This window comes from Hemitrygon akajei, chromosome 27, assembly GCF_048418815.1.
Source record: "Hemitrygon akajei chromosome 27, sHemAka1.3, whole genome shotgun sequence".
NCBI classification, from domain to species: Eukaryota; Metazoa; Chordata; class Chondrichthyes; order Myliobatiformes; family Dasyatidae; genus Hemitrygon; species Hemitrygon akajei.
Window position 1 is genome coordinate 42,855,694 of NC_133150.1, and position 17,316 is coordinate 42,873,009.

The 17,316-nt window shown below is 47.2% G+C and overlaps 1 protein-coding gene across 5 annotated transcripts in view; it reads right to left on the reverse strand.

Moving 5' to 3' along the window:
* LOC140717308 (solute carrier family 45 member 3) overlaps positions 1 to 17,316 on the reverse strand; it is a 154,885-nt gene that overhangs the window by 71,063 nt on the left and 66,506 nt on the right. For 2 of the 5 annotated variants that reach the window (XM_073030771.1, XM_073030770.1), the window contains one exon: positions 4,322 to 4,433. The exons of 2 other annotated variants lie outside the window; for them this stretch is intronic. The gene's annotated coding sequence lies outside the window, so the exon portion shown is untranslated. Of the gene's footprint in view, positions 1 to 4,321; positions 4,438 to 17,316 lie in introns of all 5 variants that reach the window. One more of the 5 variants, XM_073030768.1, reaches the window with a different exon arrangement.

Below are 17,316 nucleotides of genomic sequence, written 5' to 3' on the forward strand. Positions count from 1 at the left end.
AAATTGCACCTCTGGCTTCTCATGTCAGATTATAACAGCATTCTCTCATCCCAAGAATATACATTTCATCGACGTGACACAAGTACACACACTAATAGCAATTTCTACACAGTTTAACCATTATTTTTAACATCTAACTATTTACCAAATCCTTCCATTCCGGTTATAAACATGTCTGGAACTGAAGCATGTCTCCTCCTATTCCTTCATGATTAAGAGAATTTCCACCCATGATTACCTTGGGTCTGCAGTCTGTATCCCTGTATTCCCTCAATAATTTGTTATATTTCCATTTTAAATCTCTCTCAGTGCACCACCTTTATTCGCCACAGAGTCATAGTTCAAAGCATAAATCAGCATATACAACCTTGAGATTTCATTTTCTTGCAGACATACTCAATAAATCCATAACAGAATCAACAGAAGACCGCACCAACTGGGCGTTCAACCAGCTTGCAAAAGACACAGAGCAGGAACAACACCATCAACCCACCTAGTCTGTGCCGAATTATTATTCTGCCTAGTCCCATCGTCCTGCACCCTCTCACACACGTACCTATCCAAAGCTCACTGAAGAATCGAAACACGTAGTGAAGTGCGTTGATCGCGTTGAGGGTGGGTGTCACCGTGCTTCCGGCGTGCCCACAAAGTACTCACCCCAACTCGTATATCTCTGGAATGTCGGAGGGAGCTGGAGGAAACCCACGCGGTCACACAGAAAACGCACAAACTCCTTACAGGCGGCAGCGGGGACGGAACCCGATCTTACAACTGGCGTTGCAAAGTGTTATGCTGCTGTGCCGGCCAACCCCTTACTCTCCGTCTACGTCTAGCTTTGTTTTCAGGTGACCAGACTGGTGTGAATGAGGCTTCAGAAAATAGATGCCGCATACTATCGTCTCATGACAGTGATTCTGTCATCCCTTACCTTCCTTTTCCACAACTTGACGCGAGTCCATTCTCAACATTACATTCTGAGTCCCGAACTACTTTTATTAAACGGAGAATGGGAGGTCAGCAATCGAAATTAGAGAAGTAATGAGCTAACCCTCGAGCTGAAGAACACTCATCACTCCTTTTCCTCGCTTTTCTGCTCTTAACCACCCTGCTTCTTACCACCTGTATAATAATTGCCTCGTGACACAAGGTAATGAGAGTTTTCTGAAGTCTAAATAAACTACTTTCACTGCAATACTGACAGGTGCATAACTTTCTCAACCCCCTCCGTCTGTTTGACTTTTTCTTACTTTAATAATACTAATTACATCCAACGGAATGGGGCTTGCCTGAAGCACTGCTGTTTGTAAGTACAAGGGATTCTGCAGATGCTGGAAATCCAGAGTAACACACACACACTGGAGGAACTCAGTAAGTCAGGCAGCATCTGTGAAAAGCAGAGATTCCTAACTTTTTTTTCATGCCATGGACCAATACCATCAAGGAAGGGATCTGTGTACCCCAGGTTGGGAATAAAGGATCAGCATTTCAGGTTGAAACCCTTCATCAGGGCTCGTGGTCAGGTCTTGATGAAAGGTCTCAGCCCAAAACGATGCCTGTTCATTCCTTTCCATTGAAGCTGCCTAACCTGATGAGTTCCTCCAGCACTTTGTGCGCGTTACTTTTCATCAGTGCTATCTTCTCAGTGTGCTTATTAAACCAATACTGAATGAATAAGACAAGCACTTGATTCGAAACAACTATAAATCTATAACAACCCACACAAAATGCTGGAGGAACTCAGCAGGTCAGGTAGCTTCTTCAGTGGGGAAAAAGCATTTCGGACTGAGACGTTTGTACCAGGAATGGTCATTTTTGAGCTTTCTGCCTAGCTCTCCCCTTTTTCTTCCATTTGTAAACATCCTGGCTTGTTAGCCAAGCTGCATCGCCATCTGATATGGGAACAGCAGAGCATCGGACCGCAAGCTTCCTCCGACAGCTCGATATTGGAGCTGATTCTAGGGGGTTAACAACATGCATTTGACTGTTCTCTCTCCCAAGCTGAGCCTTCAGATTCACTGCACATTTAGCGGGATTGAGCTTCAAAGGCACCTAAGTATCTGAACGATATTAGCTGATATCCAAATGTGCAGCTTCCGAGAGCTGTGTTTGAGATCACAGTACGTTACAGGGGGAGACACACGCACACAAAATGATGGAGGAAGTCAGTAGGTCGGGCAGCATCTATGGAGGGGAATAAATAGTCGCTGTTTTGGGCTGAGTCACTTCACCAGGAACTGGATAGGAAGAGAGTGGAAGCCAGGGAAAGAAGGTGGAGGGTAAGAGAGGAGAACAAGATGGCAGGTGAAAGGTCAGGGAGAGGTGGTTCATTATCACCCTAATCACCTGCTGAAGGCCTTGGCCTGAAATGCTGATTGTTCACTTCTATCCACAGATGCTTCCTGACCAGCCGAGTTCTTCCCCACTTTTTGTTTTGCTACAGATTTCGGCATCTGTAGCCTTGTGTCTTTCTTAAAAACTGAAAGATCAATGGAAATAGTAACTTCCAGTAATTTCTCCCCCCCCCCCCCCATCATTCGGGCTCCCCTCTCACTCTTTCTCCTCACCTGCCCATCATCTCCCTCTGGATCTCCTCTGCCATCCCTTTCTCCCATGGCCCACTATCCTCTCCTATCAGATGCCTTTTTCTTCAGCTCTTTACAGTATCCACCTATCATCTCCCAGCTTCTTACTTCATCCCCTGCCGACTTGTACTCCTTCCCCTCCCCCTGCCTTTTTATTCTGGTTTCTTCCCCCCTTCCTTTCTAGTCCTGATGAAAAGTCTTAGCCTGAAATGTTGACTGTCTATTCTCCTCCATAGATGCTGCCGGACTTGCTGTGTTTCTCCAGCAGTTTCAGTGTGTTGCTCAAGATTTCCAACATCTGCAGAAACTCGTGTGTTTATCTTTCAAGGGACAGCCTCTCGGACCATTATGTCTGCGCTGGTTTGTTTAAAGAACAGTCCTTTGCTCTTGCCCTTACGTCCCTGCAATACATTCCTTGTTGAGGATTTCTCCAATTGCTTTCTGAAGGAATAAACTCTTCTCAGGCTTCGAGCTGGAGATAGGTTTCAATTATAACCAACGTTTCAATGACAAACTCTGCCACCTTCTTCAGAGATGATGCCTGGACATGTCTAATCTGGTGGTATTTATATCCCTGTAGTATGTCCCTCCTGATTGGTTAGGCTGCATCCGATCAGGTTTCTACTCTCCCACCTTGTTTATAATCAAATTCCAGTTCTTACTTAGAGCAGGACCTTCATCTTTGTTAAAATCGATAGCTGTTGGTTGTAATCGATACCTGTACCCAGGCTGGAAGCCTGAGAGGAGTTTATTCGTCACGTATGCCAGGAAAGCACTAGATCCTTTTTTGCTACAAAAGAATTTGCAATCCTTATCCCAATGCCACAAGAAAGCTTCTGCCTCTGTTTTTACAGTTTATTCTGCATTGTTATTATTTTACATTGTCCCAGCTCATATGAACGATATGCAAGATGAACTTTCCACTGTATATTGGGTACATGTGATGAAAAGAAACCTATATCAAACGAACACCGTCACAACTCTGTGTGAAAAGCTGTGCACTTTGTAATCTATGGCAAACAACCCCGAAGCTTCATCATTCTTTCAAGGCATCCCGAATCACTTCATGGCCATCAAGGTCCCATAAGCAGACGCGAGGACAATGACCATGGAAGTCGACTTTATTACATTCCGCACATCAAGGTCCCATAAACAGACCCGAGGACAATGACCATGGAAGTCGACTTTATTACATTCCGCACATCAAGGTCCCATAAGCAGACCCGAGGACAATGACCATGGAAGTCGACTTTATTACAGGTCCACTCCAGGTTACGAATGCCTGACGTGAGATCAGGCATTTAGCAGACTAGGGGGCTGAACTTCCTGGCTGGGGCAGCCCCTGCCCACTGGGAACTCCACGGCTTAATTACCCACTTGCGATTGGCGCGGGTTATGGACAGTTCTCAGGATCGAAACTCTGCTGTAGCCTGGGGAAGACGTTTATTTTGGAGCAAAGAGCTGATGCTTTGTGAGAATGCCAAGGAAAAACTTACGTTTTCCCTCTGGAACAGAGTCATGGGGGAATTTATCAATGGTCTAAATGACTCAGTGGGAACATGACACCTCCGAGGATATAGCAGACCCACAACACTCCACTGGGCTGTTAGTTTTGACCTTCTGCGCTTGAGATTCTTGAACCCACAATTACCTAACTCCTGCTTTCTCTCATAAAACCGAAATGGTCACTCGGGGTCCCCTCCCTCCAACCTTCTCTTAAATGCATCTATACTACTCACCCCTCTGGGGGCAGTTTCCTCATCCTCACCAGTCTTTGGGTAAAGAAGTTCCTTCCAAATTCATCGCTGGATTTCTTGAGGATGATCTTACATTCCAGCCTCTAGTTCCTCTCTTCCTGACAAATGGAAAAACACTCTTGTGTATCCAATATGTTAAAACATATTTTAGAGTCCTCTATTAGGTCACCCCTCAGCCTCCAACTCTCTAGAGAGATCCGCATCAACGAGATCAAACAGAGGCCGATGAGTGGAGTGTGATCATCAGCCAAGTTCCATTATATTCTAGCCAACAAATTCTGGGAAGTTCTAAACTGAGTAAAGACACCAAGCTCAAATAAAAAAAATCTTCCTTTCCACCACTGACAGACCAGCTGATTCAAAGTGCATTTATTATCAACGAAAGTGTAAATTATACAACCTTGAGATTTGTTTGCTTAACAGGCCATCGCAAAGCAAGGAACCCGAAAGAACCCAATTTAAAAAATTAGGACCAACCTCCCCAGTGCCCACAGAGAAAGAGAAAATAAACAAGTCATGCAAACAATGGAAATGAGCAACATCAACAGCCATCCGAACCAAACTGAATCCTTTGATCCAAATCCCCAGAGCAGCCTAGAGTAGGCCCAAAGAGATTTGTCTTCATTTTCCAATGGCACACCCTACAAACAGCCAGTCAGAAATTTGGATACTTCTTGGTTCCAGCTGCTGTACCTTGTGCTGTCACCACCCCTTGATCTTTCCTCTGATTGGTTTTTCACCTGGCGCCATCCACCCTCCCCCCACCTTCTTTATAGGGCCCCTGCCCCCTCATTCTTCAGTCCTGACCCGGGTCTCGGCCCGTAGCGTTGTCTGCTCATTTCAACAGATGCTGCCCGACCTGCAGAGTTGGTTACACAATAGCACAGGACTTGCATGTGTTTTGCAGTTGTAGAATCAGAATCAGGTTTAATATAGCAAAGGTTGTGAAATCTGTTGTTATGTGGCAACAATATAGTGTGTAATACATAATAAAAACTGTAAATTACAGTAAATATATATTTAAAGTTAAATTCAATAACTAGTTCAAAAAGAAGTCGTGAGGTAGTGTTCATTCAGAAATCTGATGGCAGAGGAGATGAAGCTACTCCTGAATCGCTGAGTGTGTGCCTTCAGGCTCCTGTATCTCCTGCAATGAGAAGAGGGCATGTCTGTAATGATGGACGCCACCATTTTGAGGCCTCGCTCCTAGAAGAGGCTCTGGATGCTGGGGAGGCTAGTGCCCATGATGGAGCTGACTGAGTTTATTAAGGGGAGGGGGGAGAGGGGGAGAGGGAGAGAGGGAGAGAGGGAGGGGAGAGGGAGAGGGAGAGTGAGAGAGAGAGAGAGACACACACACACACACACACACACACACACACGCACACACACACACACACACACACACAGTGGTATGTCAAATACCGGGTGAACGAGTAATCTTTGGGTTACTGTAAGTCTGCATCTTTGCTGATGCTTTGCTGTAAGCTTGATTGCTCGGTGTTGGGTGCCGATGCTTATTTTTGCTGGGTGGGGGGGGGGGGGATCGTTGCTTTGCTGCTGCTTACGTGTGGGAGGGGGGGCTTTGGGGTTCTAACATTTTTTCTAACATTCATTCTTTGGGCACTCTTTTTATGGATGTTTGCGAAGAAAAAGCATTTCAGGATGTATATTGTATACATTTCTCTGACATCAAATGCATCGTTGAAACCTGAATAAACTGTAGATGTGGGTACAGTTACAATATTTTAAGTACACGTGGATAAGTACATCATAGGAAAGGGTATGGTCACTTTGATTGAGTAAACATGGAGGCACCTTCACGAACCCCACGGTGCCTGATGTCCCTGTGATCTCAGTCTCTGAGCGCATCCTTCAGGAGGGTGGGTCCACAGAAAGCACCTGGTCCAGGTGGTTTATCTGGCTGAGTACTGAAGGCCTGTGCTAATCCACTGGCTGGAGTGTTTACAGACTCCCATACTGTAAAAGGGCTCGATGGGATAAAGCTTGGCTGATGTGTTCAGGAACCTTTCCTTAATCAGTACACAGAAGTCGCAACTAGAGAGAGTGTGATACTAGATCTTCTGTTAGGGAATGAGACAAGGCAGGTGACAGAACTTTGTGTAGGGGATCCAGTGATCGGAATGCTATTAGTTTCAAGGTAATTATGGAAAAAGAGTAAGATCTGGTCCTCGGTTTGAGATTCTAAGTTGGCGATAGGCCAGCTTTAATGGTATCAGAAAGGACCTGGCCTTTCTTCCCCCAGACTGTGAGACTAAGGCATACCCTGCCCCCACCGAGGCCTTGTCGCTAGGATAGCGAGTTGTTTACTGTTTATCCATGCTGCGCACTGCATGTACTTTCAATTATATTTTATTAACATATTTGTGGTAATATTTTATTTTACGTGCTGTGTGTATTGTGGGTGCACCGTGGTCCGGAGGAACGCTGTTACATTTGGTTCTATATGTCTATAGTCAGATGACAATAAACTTGAACTTGAATTCTGAGGCACCAGTGCTCTCAAACGGACCACGGCCAATACCGTAAAGTGCTGCTTAAAATAGTCAACCATGAAGACGTGGCACATTTAAGTAATTGTAACGAGATCGTGAGAGCAGGGTAGTAAACAAAAACTTGCGGAAAGGAGAAGGTTGGTTGACTAAAGGTTAATGACTAAGTGGAAAGGATGATTATACTCCATGGATGACTGAGGAAAACATTACCAGCGTAAAAAGGCCAAATGGGCTGTGATGTCATAAAGAATCGCAGCTATTGTGTGCAGTCCTGGTTGTTGTGTCGTAGGAAGGACTTGGAGACGTTGGACTGGGTACAGAAGAGGTCACCAGGTTGCTGCTTGCATAAGAGGGTTTGAAGTAAGCAGAAACTAGACAAACTTGGGCTACTTTCCCTGCAGTGTCAGAGGCTCCCAGAACATAGAACATAAAACAGTACAGATACGTGCAGGCCCTTTGGCCCATGATGGATGTACCTAACTTTCAACTTACTCCAAGATCATGACAGCATAAGCCATAGAAGCAGAAATAGACCATTTGTCAAATTGTGTCTGCTCCACCATTCCATCATGGCTGATTTATTATTCCCCTGCCTTCTCCCCATAACCTTTGACACCCTTTCTAATCAAGAACCTACCCGCCTCTGGACTCCCTGGAACCTACCCGCCTCTGGGCTCTCTGGAACCTAAGCGCCTCTGGAGTCCCTGGAACCCATCCGCCTCTGGACATCCTGGAACCTACCCGCCTCTGGACTCTCTGGAACCCATCCGCCTCTGGACTCTCTGGAACCCATCTGCCTCTGGACTCCCTGGAACCTACCCGCCTCTGGACATCCTGGAACCTACCCGCCTCTGGACTCTCTGGAACCCATCCACCTCTGGACTCTCTGGAACCTACCCGCCTCTGGACTCCCTGGAACCCATCCGCCTCTAGACATCCTGGAACCTACCCGCCTCTGGACTCCCTGGAACCCATCCGCCTCTGGACATCCTGGAACCTACCTGCCTCTGGACTCCCTGGAACCTACCCGCCTCTGGACTCCCTGGAACCTACCCGCCTCTGGACTCCCTGGAACCCATCCGCCTCTGGACTCTCTGGAACCTACCCGCCTCTGGACTCTCTGGAACCCATCCGCCTCTGGACTCTCTGGAACCTACCCGCCTCTGGACTCCCTGGAACCCACCCGCCTCTGGACTCTCTGGAACCCATCCGCCTCTGGACTCTCTGGAACCCATCCACCTCTGGACACTCTGGAACCTACCTGCCTCTGGACTCCCTGGAACCTACCCGCCTCTGGACTCCCTGGAACCTACCCGCCTCTGGACTCCCTGGAACCCATCCGCCTCTGGACTCTCTGGAACCTACCCGCCTCTGGACTCTCTGGAACCCATCCGCCTCTGGACTCTCTGGAACCTACCCGCCTCTGGACTCCCTGGAACCCACCCGCCTCTGGACTCTCTGGAACCCATCCGCCTCTGGACTCTCTGGAACCCATCCACCTCTGGACACTCTGGAACCTACCCGCCTCTGGACTCCCTGGAACCTACCCGCCTCTGGACATCCTGGAACCTACCCGCCTCTGGACTCTCTGGAACCCATCCGCCTCTGGACTCCCTGGAACCCATCCGCCTCTAGACATCCTGGAACCTACCCGCCTCTGGACTCTCTGGAACCCACCCGCCTCTGGACTCCCTGGAACCCACCCGCCTCTGGACTCCCTGGAACCCATCCGCCTCTGGACTCTCTGGAACCTACCCGCCTCTGGGCTCTCTGGACTCCCTGGAACCTACCCGCCTCTGGACATCCTGGAACCTACCCGCCTCTGGACTCTCTGGACTCCCTGGAACCTACCCGCCTCTGGACTCCCTGGAACCTACCCGCCTCTGGACTCCCTGGAACCTACCCGCCTCTGGACTCCCTGGAACCTACCCGCCTCTGGACTCCCTGGAACCTACCCGCCTCTGGGCTCTCTGGAACCTACCCGCCTCTGGGCTCTCTGGAACCTACCCGCCTCTGGGCTCTCTGGAACCTACCCGCCTCTGGGCTCTCTGGAACCTAAGCGCCTCTGGAGTCCCTGGAATCCATCCGCCTCTGGACATCCTGGAACCTACCCGCCTCTGGACTCTCTGGACTCCCTGGAACCTACCCGCCTCTGGACTCCCTGGAACCTACCCGCCTCTGGACTCCCTGGAACCTACCCGCCTCTGGACTCCCTGGAACCTACCCGCCTCTGGACTCCCTGGAACCTACCCGCCTCTGGGCTCTCTGGAACCTACCCGCCTCTGGGCTCTCTGGAACCTACCCGCCTCTGGGCTCTCTGGAACCTACCCGCCTCTGGGCTCTCTGGAACCTAAGCGCCTCTGGAGTCCCTGGAATCCATCCGCCTCTGGACATCCTGGAACCTACCCGCCTCTGGACTCCCTGGAACCTACCCGCCTCTGGACACTCTGGAACCTACCCGCCTCTGGACTCCCTGGAACCTACCCGCCTCTAGACATCCTGGAACCTACCCGCCTCTGGACATCCTGGAACCTACCCGCCTCTGGACTCCCTGGAACCCATCCGCCTCTGGACATCCTGGAACCTACCCGCCTCTGGACTCTCTGGACTCCCTGGAACCTACCCGCCTCTGGACTCCCTGGAACCTACCCGCCTCTGGACTCCCTGGAACCTACCCGCCTCTGGACTCCCTGGAACCTACCCGCCTCTGGGCTCTCTGGAACCTACCCGCCTCTGGGCTCTCTGGAACCTAAGCGCCTCTGGAGTCCCTGGAATCTATCCACGTCTGCTTCAAATATACCCAATGACTTGGTCTCCATAGCCATCTGTGGCAAAGAATTTCCCAGTGAACCTACAAGCTTTCAGCGACATGCTGAGGGACAACTACCTTATTGGAGAGACCCTCATCTGAGTGAGGCTGATCTGCACTCGAGGCAGATGGAACTGAAGGACTCTGTTTCAAACACCTGCAGGGAAGTACGGGCCAATATTCATTCTTTAACCAGCCATGTTTAAAATCAGGTACAGTTCCAACACACACGCACCCTGGCGATTGAACATGGCTGGTTGCGGGAGCTTGCTCTTCACATTCTTATTTAAGTTGAAGAAATAGCTCGGTAACAGGCCTAATGAACCCACGCCACCACTGTGAGCAATTAACCTACTAACCCATACATCTTTGGAACGTGGGAGGAAACTGGAGCGCCCAAAGGAAATCCACGCGGTACAAACTCCTTACAGACAGTGGCCGAATTGAAGCCGGGTCACTGGCACTGTGGTACCGTTACGGTAACTATGCCTCTCCGCTTCTGAGTTGCTCTTTCGGAGGCACCCGCGTGGATGTAACAGCGTGAGAGTTTTGAGAACTGTTCTAGAAACACAAGTGCTCCATTTAAATGGGTCGAATTGCCTGAGGTGTGTGAATCAGTGCAGAGTTTATCAAAAGCTGCCATTGTTCCAGCCACAGTCAGAGCAATTTGTCAGCACGTTGGGCTCAAACCACACGCCTGCTGGGTTTGTTGGATAACACAACACAAGCACAAAGCCGGTTTGTATCCGTGATGCTGCACTGTACCCACTCCAATCGGCTCTCTGCAGGGTAGGGAGGGGGCAACAGGAGGGGAGGGAAGGATGTGAAGGGAGCAGGGGGAGGGGAGGAAAGGGGCAGAGGGAGAAGAGGGAAAGAGGACGGGGTGAAGAAAGGGATGCAAGAGATGGGAAGAGAAGGGAGGCAGAGAGAGAGAGAGTATGTAGAGGAATGGTAGGCATACACTGATGAAGGGAGAGGACATTTAGATGGAGGGAGGGACGGGAAGCTTTGGAGGATGGAGAACAAGTACAGACAGATGAAGGATGAGTAAAAGCAGAGGGGATGGAGGGAAGGGTGGGATAGGCAGAGGGAGGGAGGGACAGAGGTAAGGTACAGGCAGAGAGGAGAGGGAAGTGAGGTACAGGTGGAGGGAAGGAAGGGAGGAGGTAGTACAGGCAAAGGGAAGGGAAGTACAGCCAAGGGGAGGCAGCAATAGATTGAAATTTCTGATTGATCATGATCTGCTCTGAGGAAAGGTGATGAATCCAAGATATCAGTTCTGTTTCGATCCCTACTGGTAACGCACACGGATTACAGAAGTTAGAAGGGTCTCAGGGTACGGCCTCCCTGCATAATTTCACAACTGACTTTCATTAAAGTGAACAAATTACTTAAAAGGGATGCAACATTTCCTCTCTGACATTTCTGCCATTCAGATAGGAAGTCTAAGATCCTTAGAGAAGAATGTATTTTTTTACTAAGTGGGTCAAAGGGTCAGATCAGGAAAAGAACCAAACATGTTCTATCAGTAAGTACTTTGATGTGCTTTAACAATTTGACATTGCAATGCTGAAAGAAGGCAACCTTTGCATTCATACAGCACCTTTTACATTCCTTTCAGAACATCACAAAGCACTTAACAAATACTTCATTTCTGCAGTTACCATGGTAACCTTCAACCCCTATTTATGGGCTATCCATACTTTCCAAATTGTTTAGTCTTTTATGTATTCCTGTACAACTTCTGCACATCCAGTTTTTCTCGTGACTCATTTTGGCAGTACAATGGCTGAGTTCGTAGAAGCACTGCATCACAGGGCCAGAGATCCCAGTTCGTTCCTGACCTTGGGCGCTGTCTATCAGAAATACGAGATTCTGCAAATGCTGGAAATATTGAACAATGCACACAAAATGCAGGAAGGAACTCAGCAGGTCAAGGCAGCATCTATGGAGGGAAATTAACTGTCGATGTTTCGGGACAAGCCCCTCCAACAGAGACCCGATCAAGGGTCTCAGCGTGATACGCCAACTGCTTATTCCTCTCCAAAGATGCTGCCTGACCTGCTGAGCTCCTCCAGCACTTTGTGTGTGTCGTTTGGGTGCTGTCTGTGTGGAGTTTCAACGTTCTCCCTGTGACCGTGTGGACTTCCTTCAGGTGTATAGGTGTCAAAGACATACAGGTTGGTAGACTGATTGGCCACCGTCACCTAAACTGTGTGTAAGTGAGCAGTACAATCTGGGACAATTGATTCTGTGGTCAGAAAATAACAAGAGTAATGTAGGATTATTGTAAGCAGGTGGTTAATGGTTGGCAAGGATTCAGGCTGAAAGGCCTGTTTCTGTGTTAACTCTCTCTGCAACTCCCTCTGCAAATACTTCTGCACACTGGTTGATTGTTGTTCTTTGTTTGTGTGTAGTTTTTCATTGATTCCATTGTATTTCTCTGTTCTACTGTGAATCGCTGCACGAAGACAAATCTCAGAGTGGTCTATGGTCATTTTTTCTTGTTTCCCACACCATTCTCTGTAAATTCTAGAGACTGTTGTGCGTGAAAATGCAAGATGATCAGCCGTTTCGGAGATATGCAGACTACTCTGTCTGGAACAAAGTTATTCCACGGTCAAAGTCACTTAGATCACATTTCTTCCCCATTCTGATGATGATCGGCCTGAGCAACAGCAAAACGACTTGAACATGTCCGGTTTTACACACCGAGTTGCTGCCACACTCAATGTTCAAAATACATTTATTATCAAAGATTTTATACTATATGCAAACTTGAGATTCGTCTCCTTGCGGGCAGTCACAAAATAAAGAAACCCAATAGAACCCATCAAAACAGACAATCAAGCACCCAATGAACAAAAATAAAGAACAATTCATGCAAACAATACAATGCAAGTAAACAACTGAAGCTTGTGAAAGTGAGTGCACAGCCACGAAGACATTCGTCACTGCGGCCAGTACCCGAGCACGTTAGCTACAGGCCACAGCCTCAGTTCAGCGCACATGAGTAAACCTCGCTAAGCAGCGAGCTGAACGCCGGCCAATCCCTCGCCTCCAGCCCAAGCACTCTGAACTTTTCAATCTGGCCGGTGCTTAAATGAGGCAAGCATCAGCTCATTCTTCGCTCTTAGGCCCAAATCGCTGCTGCCCTGGCTCACATTACCTCAGATCTGCCATTTTGAATCGGCTCCATTTCCCTCCCGCAATGGCCAAGCATCAGCTTGTTCCTCGCTCTCAGGCCCAGGCCCCTGCTGCTTCAACTCGGCCCCTACACGCCATGCCACAACCTTTGAGACTTCAGTTCACACCACAGAAATGCCAGATCAAAAGGGAAGTTACAGGCTATTGATCGCTGCGATCATTGTCCAAAGAAAGAATGATTAATTGAGTAATCAGTTAATTTGTTTGCTACCAGTAAGGCATCACCATGCTTCATCTTAAATCAGATGATTGGCTGATTAGATATTTGCATAAATGAGAGGGTGTACAGGTGGACCCAATAAAGTGGCCACTGACTATGTACTTTGATGATTAATTTGAACTTTGAAATCCTCAACTTTCAAGCCCTCCAGCACTGGATGCGAGTGAACACCATTCCATCTCGACCTCTTCACTTTCTCCAAAGTGTCCCTCGAAACTGACTAGCATGGAGTCCGATCTACAGACAGAAGATGTCAGCCAGTACCGTCAATAAGGGAAAGCCTTAGCAAGGAACTGCACAGAGATCTGGCAACCTGGTGTTGAAGGTCAAAGTGGGAAGCAACCAACCATTTAAAAAACACTTGGTCTACAGCCAGAGAATGAGCGAATGATGTCTAAATCTGCTAAAAATACCTGGTGGCCAAACAATCATGTTTAAAAGGAAACATAAATAGGTTACGGGTTCAAACTAACCATTAACTAGCCTATAATCTTTCAGAATGAGAGGAAATCAAGCAGAATAAGGTAGTTTACACTGCTATCCTCTTTGGTATGGCCTACAATTATTCTGGTCTCCTCTATCTCTTGTGGGATTGTGACCCAAGAGGATGTCATTCATGTCAACTGCCTGTGGAACAGTTCCATCACTTCCAGTCCCCTCTCTGTCCCTGCACTCCTCTCAAAAGCTGTTCCAATTTCCGCTGACAGTTCTTGATCCACCTCCGTTCTACCACCCTAGTCGGCATCTTGTTCCAGGTTATAACGCAGTTAAAATGGACCTTCTCAATATCTCCCAAAAACCTCTCCAAACCTTTAGAACTATATCCCATTCTTATAATATCAGCCAAGAGTAACAATTTTCTTTCAATTTTTCAGCATATTGGACAACTTGTATTGGCACAGTGTCCAATGAATTGATAATAAGGTTGCAGTGTTTCCTAATGTCAACGTAGCCCCTTTCAACCTTTATTCGCGAAACTTAAAAATTTAAAGATGACCTTTAAATCTGGCTGAGTGGTGCCATAACAACAACCTCTTACTCAAAGTCAGCAAGACCAAGGAGCTGATAGACCAGCAAGCTCATAGAGGGATCAGAAGTGCAGAGAGTGAGCAATTTCAACTTCCTGGGTGTCAAGATCACTGAGGATCTAACCTGGTCCCAGCATATCGATGCAGCTACAAAGAAGGCAAGACAGCGGCTATATTTCATTAGGAGTTTGAGGAGATTTGATGTGCTATCGAAAACAACTGAAAATTTCTACAAACGTATCGTGGAGAGCGTTCTGACAGGCAGCATCACTGTTCGTTATGGGGGGAGGGTGGGCAGGGGGTGCTCCAGCACAGGTTCGAAAGAAACTATAGAGTTATAAAATTAGTCAGCTCCATCTTGGGTACTAGCCTCCACAGTATCCAAGACATCTTCAAGGAGCAGTACCTCAGGAGGATGACATCCATCTCTGAGGAACCCCATCACCCAGGACATGCCTTCTTCTACTTGTTACCATCAGGAAGGAGGTACAGAAGCCTGAAGGCACACACTCAGCAATTCAGAAACAGCTTCTTCCCCTCTGCCATCCGGTTCCTAAATGGACATTGAGCCTATGAACACTACTTCACTTTCATAATTTCTGTTTCTGCACTATTTTTAATCTAACTGTTTAATACATATAGAGAGATATATTTACTGTAATTGATTTACTATTTTTCCATATCATGTATTGCATTGTACTGCTGCCACTAAGTTAACAAATTTCATGACATGCCAGTGATGGTAAACCTAATTCTGATTCTGATTATTGATTTCATAAGGAGGAAACAGGAGGTCCATGAGCCAGTCCTCATTGGAGGATTAGAGGTGGAGAGGGTCAGCGACTTAAAATTCCTTGGTCTTAATATTTCAGAGGATCTGTCCTGGGCCCAGCATGTAAGGGCAATTACGAAGAAAGCACAGCAGTGTCTCTACTTCCTTAGGAGTTTGCAAAGATTCGGCGTGACATCTAAAACTTTGACAAACTTCTATAGATGTGTAGTGGAGAGTTTATTGACTTATTTATTTATTATTATTTATCACTTTTTGTAGTTGTACACTGGTTGAATGCCCAAGTTGGTGCAGTCTTACATTGGTTCTATGATGGTTATTACTGTTATGGATTTATTGAGTATGCCCGCAAGAAAATGAATCTCAGGGTTGTATATGGTGACATATATGTACATGGATTATAAATTTACTTTGAACTTTGAAGAGGTACTTCAGCAGTTCCCAACCTTTTTTATGCCATGGACACCTACCATTAACCAAGGGGACCATGGACCCCTTGTTTGCATCAATGACTAACACACTCCGAGGACGTGCTGGGGACCAGCCACAAGTGCCGCCACACTTCAGCTTAACCCATACGTCTCTTTGGAATGTGTGACACCCAAAGGAAACCCACTTCATCACGGGGAGAATGTACAAACTCCTCTCAGGCAGCGGCAGGAATTGAACTCCGATTGCCTATCGCTGGCGCAGCAAGGCGACACACTGATCCACTACGCTACCGCGCCACTCGTTCGGAGAGGGTTGTGGACAGCACTACGTGCAGAGACATTTTTGGAGATTTTGCTGGATCATTCCATTGAAAATTATCTGATGGTAAACAGGGAGTAATACTTAAAAGGTCTAGGACAGTTTGGAAAAGAACAGTGGACAGGACTGATAGGCAGTTCTGATTGAAAGGGCTCCTTCAAAGAAATACTGTTTAGAGTTAGAAGCATACATGACTGAATGTCATAGTCACAGTTAAGGGTTAAATCACTAGTGCTATAAAACATTCTGCTAACTGCTACGCTACCATGTTGCCTTGACTTTAGCTTAATTAGGAGTTACTGGAGGTTCAGGAGGGAGGTCGCTGTAGTGTCACTGCCTCACAGCACCAGAGATCCAGGTTCAATCCTCACCTCAGATCTTCTCCGTATGGAGATTGTATTTTCTCCTTATTACCTTGGGGTGCACCAGCACGCTCCCTCATCCCAGAGGTCTGCACCTTGGTAGGTTAGTTGGACACTGTAAATTGCCCCTAGTGTTCGAGCAGAAGAATCAGGGTGGGGAGGGGTGTAACATTAGTATAAATGGGTGTCTGACACTCAGCACAGACTCTGGGCCAAAAAAGCTGTCTGACCCCAAGAACTTCCAGTTTTTGGTTGTCCCTGAGAACCAGCCACCACGGGAAGCACAACCGCCACTATGACCACAATGGTGGCACAGATCCCATTCCACCCAACTCTTCAATCACAAATATCCATCTGTCAGGCTAGGGTTATTAAGCTGGGGGCATGCTACATTGGCACTGGAAACCCAGTAACACTTTGCGGGTTGCCCCCAGCACATTCTCACTGTGTTGGTCGCTGACAAATAAAGCTACTCTTTAATCTTTAAGCCTATCTAAAGGGCATCCACTTCAATCAGACTGCAGACGGCAACATTTCATAAAACCACAGAACCATCTCTAGTCCATTGTGGCCCCTTTAAAGGCCAGTAGGCCCAACCATCATGCTAACTGGTAGGGCTAAGCTTGGCCTTTGCCTATAAAACCTGAAATCTGGCACCCACATGCAAAACACTGTACTCACCAGCCTACCTGCCATCAAGGACCTATGTACAAACAGAAAGGTGCTGGAAAGAGGCCAGGAATATCATGAAGGGATCCCACCTACCCTGCACATGGACCACTCCCATCAGGCTGATGTAGCACCCACGGTAGGATGGTCAGACTCAAAAACAGTTACTTTCTCCAAGCAGTAAAGCTGACCAACACCACCAACCATTAACCCGCTCCTCCACATCCCCAACACCACTACTTCATCACTTCCAGTCACCTTATGTACAGACACTCGTGCACCTAGCATGACTTTATATACATACAATCTAAGTAATAAGCCTTCTTATGGATTTATAGTGATTTTTTTATTATTGTGTTCTTTATATTATTATTTTTTTTGTACTACATCAGATGTGGAGAATCAATTATTTCATTCTGCTTTACAGCTGTCATGCTAACTGGTAGGGAATGACATTAAACCATCTTGAATCTTGAAGAACCCTGCACATCCTTCTCTAAGGAAGATGTTCATACTGTAACCAGATGGAGTTCATGTCGTTGCCCTATTATCATTTTTGCGGCTGAAAAAAATCTCTTTCAAATGCAAAGCAAGGCCAATAAATAGAACAAACTTTCATGGTCAAGTCA